Here is an 8,589-nt window from a genome sequence, read left to right as displayed (position 1 = left end):
AGCAATATAGAAGAAAATCCAAAAAGAGAGTGCAAGGCCATCACCATAACCCACATGGCCGAACCTGGAGAGGAGGAAGAGGCAGTGATTTCTACTGAGGAAGACCTCAAAGGACATCCACTGGCCTCCAAAGAGTTCCCTAATGTGGAACCATGGGAATCTGACGCTCATACAGAGACCATAGAGATTCTATTGAATTTACTTCTGCCATTTGATGACATGTCACCATGTCATGTTTTTCTATGCTTTTTTCATACAAGAAATTGATAATTAGTGCTTAAATATTGCATTCTTTTTTGTTTAAATGATATATTTCCTTGATCTTTTGACTTTATAAATTTTGTAGGAAATAAGAAGAAAAAGAAGCAAAGAAGCACAAAATAAGCTAAAAAGAAGAAAAAAAGAGTTTTGGGCACACTTTGAAGTTGGAGCACACTTTGGAGCCTTAGGCCACGCTTTTAAAAGCGTGGCCCATGACCATGGAACTGTGGCATTTAATTATTAATGGCATCATGATACATATGCACATGCATGAATACCACGGCTAATGAAATAATTAAAGCATGCATGCATTATTAATGCCAATCAAGGAAAATACAAGGCGAAACACAGCAAAAGGGGAGCAGCTAGATTCGAACTTGGAGCTTCTCATATCAAAAGCAAGGAGCGCTCAGTTCACTTAATCAATCGAGCTTTATCAGGCCTGCACCAAGGAAGGCTTGTTGCACAACAAATTGCAAGACCAAAAGCAAGGATTGAGTGCTCAGTTAACTTTCACAACTGAGCCGTTCCTGGGAGGTGCACCATGGCATAATTTCAATTAAAAAGCCATTTTGGATCCACTCTTCTTCAAATCCAAAGCAAGCAAAGCCCACATTATCACTCAAAGGCACAAGAAAAAGTTAGAATAGGAATTTTATTTAAATTGTAATTTGTTTTTAATTTCAATTTCATTTTGATTTTTATTTTGTAAAAAGCCTATATAAAGGCATCACTCTCATTTTCAAAGGGGAGCTCAATTAGAAAGGAGGCTAGCTCCAATAGGGAGTTTTGCACTCTTTAGTTTTCATTTTGCTCTCTCTCTCTTTAGTTTTCCATTCTGTTTTGAATTTTGGATCAAGAATTGAAGGAATTCTGTTTTACTTGATCTGAAATCTCTTATTCCTCTTCTGCATGAAATCTGAGTTTCCTTGATTGCTTTCATCTTTCTTCTTCTGCAATTTACTCTTCCATTTTTCATTTTGCAATTGTTCTTGTTGTATCAAGGAAGGATTTGAGATCTAGAATTGTTATCTAGTCTCTTCCACTCCTGAGATCTTGAACCACTTTTAAATTGCTGCAAATTAAGCATTGCTTTTCTGTCTTTAAAATTCTTCAAGGCATTTTACTCTTCTGTTTAGATCTGTTGCATGATTTTGCATCTTTTACTTCTCTGTTTGATTGCAATTTACACTTTCCTGTTGAGTTTTAATTTCCAGCACCCAATCCCCTTTACATTTCAGGCAATTTATATTTCTTGTCATTTAAGATTCTTGCAATTTACCTTTCTTGCACTTTAAGTTTCTGCACATTTACTTTCTGCAATTTATAATTCCTTGTCATTTACATTCTGTTGTTTCAAGTCTCACCCAATTCACTCAATGTTAGCTTGACTAAACTAATCACCCACTAAAGTTGCTTGATCCATCAATCCCTGTGGGATCGACCTCACTCTAAGTGAGTTTTACTACTTGATACGACCCGGTACACTTGCCGGTGAGTTTTAGGTGTTTTGGGAAATTCAGTTTTCCACAAAAACACCATCAAGTTTTTGGCGCCGTTGCCGGGGATTGATTTAGATCAACAATGATTAAGTGGGTGAGGAGTCTAGATCAAGCATTTTCTTTATTTTTGTTTTCTGTTTCAAAGTGAAACCAAGGTGTTTGAGTTTTTGCCTCACTAAGAAATTCTCATCTCTGATATGAGTAATTTTAATTTTCCTTGGTGTTGTGTTTTCCAAAATTCAAATGGAGTTCAACTCATCTTATGATCAAACAAATTTTATGGGATATTACCCACCATCACCAATCTTTAATGGTGGCTGGGGATATCACCAAGAAAATACAAATTCTAAACACTCCAATTTATGGAGATTTGCTTCAGAGACACAAGATGAGCAAGAAAACCATATGGGATATTTTCCTCCACCACAAAATAATGCAAGTCATGATTCTAATGGTGGCTGGGAAGGGAATTCTAATACTCCATATGATATTCATCCAAAGATATCATCAACTGACCATGCTTCAACAGAAAGCCCCTTTCAAAACTCACCACCCACACAAACTTCCATGAACCACTCAAGATTCTCAAAGTTTGAGTCCATGCTCAAAAGATATGAGGAGAAGACAACAAAAGTTTGGAAAGAACAAGAAAACTCCTTCAAAAACATGGAAGCGCAGCTAGCTCAATTGGTGAGTGCAACGAAAAAGGAGGAAAAACAAGAGGAAGAGGCTACTGAGTCAAGTGGATTTTTAATGAAAAATGAGGTGGTTGAAAATGAGACTGCACTTGAGATGACAAGGGAACATGAAGACTCACAACTCTCACAAACTTCCCTGACCCAAAAACTCTCAACAATTGAATCTGTGATTAAAAAATATGAAGAGGAGATGAAGAAATGTTGGGAAGATCAACAAACCTCCTCAATGAAAAAGCTATTAAGTCAAATGTTGGGAGGGGAGGAGCATGAAAGTGAGGAAGTCATTCCAGAAAATTTACACTCAAGTGAGGCAGAGAAGTACATGAAGGAAGAGTTCATGGAACCACCAATTCAAAAGGCTCTGGATGAATATAAAACTCCAATAATCACACAGCAACCAAGTCTTGAATCCAAAGAAGTGAAGGCAACTAGCAAGAACACCAATTCTGTCCCTAATCCAGCAAGTAAACTGAATCAAGCCATGTACAAAAGAAAGCTTGCTGAGAGGAAACCAAGAAAGGGGACAATAGCTGAAACTTCTCCCCCTTGAGGTCATTCCTCTTAACAAACTAGAAGAAGAGGAAGAAAGTGAATAACATGTCAACCGTAGGTATAATTTCTCTTCTTTGCTTTGTTTTCATTCTTTGCTTTGTTTAAATTCAATAAATTGGCATATGGTTACGTTCTAAGTTTGGTGTTGCCTTGCAACAAATTGTTTTCAATCCCTTTGGATGATTGCATCAATTCTACATGGAAGTGTCACACTAAGATTCTAAGTTTGGTGTGCCACTTATTTTGTTTTTATGCAAATCATCCAGCAACACCACTTGTCTGCATAATCATAATGCCTTTGCAGTATTATTTTTCTTTTAAGTTTTCTCTTTGTTTTAGTCATTTTTGCTTTTAATGCTTTTATTTAGTTTGCCACTTAACTGTTTTTGTTAATACATCACCAAGAAATCATTATTCATGACAGGATTCTTGGCTTGGTGATTGTATTTAACATACAACAGTTTCATTTAGTTTTATTTCAAATAAAATGGACATAGGATTGCATTCTAAGTTTGGTGTTGCTATACAACAAAATTTGGTTCAAATTCTTACAAGATACTTGCATTAATTCCAAGTGAAAGTGTCACACTAAGTTTGGTGTGCCACTTATCTTTTATGCAATGTATTGTGCTCACCTTCTTAAGTTTGCAATTACAAATGTCTCTGTCTCTTGTGCCTTGATTATTATCTTTAGATTTGCTTGCTTAAAACACATGTGCTACTAACATTTCATTGTATAAGACATTCATGATCCATCTTAGCCCCATAGCCATTGTTCTAATTGTTGCTTGAGGATGAGCAAGCATTCTGAATTTGGCAAGGGAAAGGGAAGAATAAGAGGAAAATGACAACAATAATGAAGATGAACTACAAGGTTGTAGAGTTCCTTTTCTTCTCATTTGTTTCCAACACTTAAATTGCATGATTGTCTTCATCTTTTCTGTATGCATGTGTGGTATGAATAAGCATAGTTTGAATTTAGATTTTTAACATGTTGCTATGCCATTATAATTACCAACTTGAGTTTTGTAAAGTTCAAAGCAGTAAAGCATCATGATCATAAACAAACAAGGCATTAAAGAAGATTTTAGCATGTGCATACAAGTATTGGAAGGCTAGTGTGGTTAATTGTTGCTCAATTGCATTAGATTTTAATTAATTGAAGTTTTCATCTCGTACATTTTGTGAAATCTTTTGAAAACATGAAAACCTTGAAAAGCCAATTGCAAATAAAGCAAAAAAAAAAAAAAGAAAAAGGGAAAGAATGAGAAAGCTGAAGGCTCTGAGTACCAATGACAATTTGTTAAGTACTTGTGGTGTTTATGTATCAAGCCAAATGCTTGAAAACAAAACACTTAGAAGTCAAGGCTAGGCTCAAGTGCAAAAGCACTCCCTCAAAGCTCAAGGTTCTGAGCATCAATGATTAGAGATCAAGAAAAGAAAAGAAAAATGAGCTTAATGAAGCCCTCTAATTAAATGCTTGTGGTGCTTATGTATCAAGTGGTAATACTTGAAAACAAAGCATTTAGAAGTCGTAGCTTTGTTATCAACTCATGGGGCAAAGCACCCAAAAGGAGAAGCCAATAAGAAAATCAAAAGCTTGTTTCAAGGAAGAAATATAAGAAAAAGATTTCATAAAATGAGCTAGATAGAAGTATTAATCATTTACATTTCTTTTGTGATTGTAGCATGCATAGAAAACTAGCCTACCATGAACATTGAGTTGCTATTCTTCTTACCTTGGGTTGTCAATCTTAATTGCATGATTCTTTTCTTGCTTGGGGACAAGCAAGGTTTAAGTTTGGTGTTGTGATGACATGTCACCATGTTATGTTTTTCTATGCTTTTTTCATACAAGAAATTGATAATTAGTGCTTAAATATTGCATTCTTTTTTGCTTAAATGATATATTTCCTTGATCTTTTGACTTTATAAATTTTGTAGGAAATAAGATGAAAAAGAAGCAAAGAAGCACAAAATAAGCTAAAAAGAAGAAAAAAAGAGTTTTGGGCACACTTTGAAGTTGGAGCACACTTTGGAGCCTTAGGCCACGCTTTTAAAAGCGTGGCCCATGACCATGGAACTGTGGCATTTAATTATTAATGGCATCATGATACATATGCACATGCATGAATACCACGGCTAATGAAATAATTAAAGCATGCATGCATTATTAATGCCAATCAAGTTACGTTAATGCATAAAGTAAACATATGCATGCATTTGATTATTAATTGACCAAAATGAAAGCATGAATGAAGCTTTAATTAATTATGCCAATGGATTATTAAAGCATGCATTTCATCAAGCTTAGACGTTAATGCATTAGAATAAAATAAATAAAAGCATGCATGCATAGAATATAAGCACCTAATTTGCCTAGCGTTCATTGATAAGGTTGGCATTAATAAGCAAATGAAAGGCAAGCACTAGCGCTAAGTTAATTATATGAACCGAGCACTCATACAAGGAATCAAAGGAAGCAAAGAGCGCTCGGTTAACTATTTTAGCTTTATCGGGCTTGCCACAAGGAAAATACAAGGCGAAACACAGCAAAAGGGAGCAGCTAGATTCGAACTTGGAGCTTCTCATATCAAAAGCAAGGAGCGCTCAGTTCACTTAATCAACCGAGCTTTATCAGGCCTGCACCAAGGAAGGCTTGTTGCGCAACAAATTGCAAGAGCAAGGATTGAGTGCTCAGTTAACTTTCACAACTGAGCCGTTCCTGGGAGGTGCACCATAGCACAATTTCAATTAAAAAGCCATTTTGGATCCACTCTTCTTCAAATCCAAAGCAAGCAAAGCCCACATTATCACTCAAAGACACAAGAACAAGTTAGAATAGGAATTTCATTTAAATTGTAATTTGTTTTTAATTTCAATTTCATTTTGATTTTTATTTTGTAAAAAGCCTATATAAAGGCATCACTCTCATTTTCAAAGGGGAGCTCAATTAGAAAGGAGGCTAGCTCCAATAGGGAGTTTTGCACTCTTTAGTTTTCATTTTGCTCTCTCTCTCTTTAGTTTTCCATTCTGTTTTGAATTTTGGATCAAGAATTGAAGGAATTCTGTTTCACTTGATCTGAAATCTCTTATTCCTCTTCTGCATGAAATCTGAGTTTCCTTGATTGCTTTCATCTTTCTTCTTCTGCAATTTACTCTTCCATTTTTCATTTTGCAATTGTTCTTGTTGGATCAAGGAAGGATTTGAGATCTAGAATTGTTATCTAGTCTCTTCCACTCCTGAGATCTTGAACCACTTTTAAATTGCTGCAAATTAAGCATTGCTTTTCTGTCTTTAAAATTCTTCAAGGCATTTTACTCTTCTGTTTAGATCTGTTGCATGATTTTGCATCTTTTACTTCTCTGTTTGATTGCTATTTACACTTTCCTGTTGAGTTTTAATTTCCAGCACCCAATCCCCTTTACATTTCATGCAATTTACATTTCTTGTCATTTAAGATTCTTGCAATTTACCTTTCTTGCACTTTAAGTTTCTGCACATTTACTTTCTGCAATTTATAATTCCTTGTCATTTACATTCTGTTGTTTCAAGTCTCACCCAATTCACTCAATGTTAGCTTGACTAAACTAATCACCTACTAAAGTTGCTTGATCCATCAATCCCTGTGGGATCGACCTCACTCTAAGTGAGTTTTACTACTTGATACGACCCGGTACACTTGCCGGTGAGTTTTAGGTGTTTTGGGAAATTCAGTTTTCCACAAAAACACCATCACCATTCATGAGCTCTGATGAGTATTCTTCCTCTGAAGAGGATGAAGATGTTACTAAAGAGCAATTTGCTAAGTACCTTGGAGCAATCATGAAACTAAATGTCAATTTATTTAGTGATGAGACTTGGGAGAATGAACCCCCCTTACTCAACAAAGAACTGGATGACTTGACTAGGCAGAGATTACATCAGAAGAGACAGGATCCTGGAAAGTTCTCAATAACTCGTGCCATAGGCACCATGACCTTTGAAAAGGCTCTGTGTGACCTAGGGTCAAGTATAAACCTCATGCCTCTCTCTGTAATGGAGAAGCTACGGATCCTTGAGGTACAAGCTACAAGAATCTCACTAGAGATGGCAGACAATTCAAGGAAACAGGCTTTTGGACTTGTAGAAGATGTCTTGGCAAAGGTTGAAGGCCACTACATCCCTACTAATTTTATAATCCTAGACACTGGAGAGTGTATGGATGAATCCATCATCCTTGGCAGACCCTTCCGAGCCACAGCAAAAGCTATGATTGATGTTGACAGAGAAGAATTGGTCCTTCAAGTGAATGAGGAATCCCTTGTGTTTAAAGCTCAAGGATATCCCTCTGTAACTATGGAGAGGAAGCATGAAAAGCTTCTCTCAATGCAGAGTCAAATAGAGCCCCCACATTCAAAATCTAAGTTTGGTGTTGGGAGGCCATCATCATACTTTGAGTATCTATAAGGCTCCATGAGAGCCCACTGTCAAGCTATTGACACTAAAGAAGCGCTTGTTGGGAGGCAACCCAATTTTATTTAATCATATCTATTTATTTTCTATTGTTATTTTATGTTTTCTGTAGGTTGATGATCATGTCACAAAAACAACTGAAAAAGCAAAAAAATAATAAAAAATAGTATTAAAAATAGCACACCCTGGAGGAGAAGCCTACTAGCATTTAAACCCCAGTAAAGGTAGCAGAATGGGCGTTAAACGCCCAGTCTGGCAGCATTCTGAGCGTTTAACGCCAGAAAGGGGCACAAAACTGGCGTTTAACGCCAGAAATGGGCACAGAGCTGGTATTTAAATGCCAGAAAGGGGAGAAAAGCTGGCATTAAATGCCAGAAATAGGCAGCAACCTGGCGTTTAACGCTAGGATTGGCAATCAAGGGGGTGTTTACATGCCACATGGTGCTGGGATGAGAAATCCTTGACACTTCAGGATCTGTGGATCCCACAGGATCCCCACGTACTTCACCATTCAAATTCAAACCACTTTCCCTCCCAAACCCACCCACACATGGCCAAACCCTAACCCTCTCTCCACTCCTATATAAACCCATCTTCACTCCTTCATTTTCACCCATCACAAACACTACTCACCCTCCTTGGCCAAACCACTGAACCCCCTCCATCTCTTCTATTTCCTCTTTTTCTACTTTTTTCTTTCTTCTTTTGCTCGAGGACGAGCAAACCTTCTAAGTTTGGTGTGGTAAAAACATTGCTTTTTGTTTTTCCATAACCATTTATGGCACCAAAGGCCGGAGAAACCTCTAGAAAGAGGAAAGGGAAGGCAAAAGCTTCCACCTCCAAGTCATAGGAGATGGAGAGATTCATCTCAACGGTGCATCAAGACCACTTCCATGAAGTTGTGGCCAAGAAGAAGGTGATCCCCAAGGTCCCTTTCAAGCTCAAAAATGGTGAATATCCGGAGATCCGACATGAGATTCGAAGAAGAGGTTGGAAAATTCTCACCAACCCCATTCAACAAGCCGGGATCTTAATGGTTCAAGAGTTCTATGCCAATGCATGGATCACCAAGAACCATGATCAAAGTGTGAACCCGGACCCTAAGAATTGGCTTACAATG

Source organism: Arachis hypogaea, chromosome 12 (assembly GCF_003086295.3).
Source record: "Arachis hypogaea cultivar Tifrunner chromosome 12, arahy.Tifrunner.gnm2.J5K5, whole genome shotgun sequence".
NCBI classification, from domain to species: domain Eukaryota; kingdom Viridiplantae; phylum Streptophyta; class Magnoliopsida; order Fabales; family Fabaceae; genus Arachis; species Arachis hypogaea.
Note: the sequence above shows the minus strand (reverse complement) of the source record.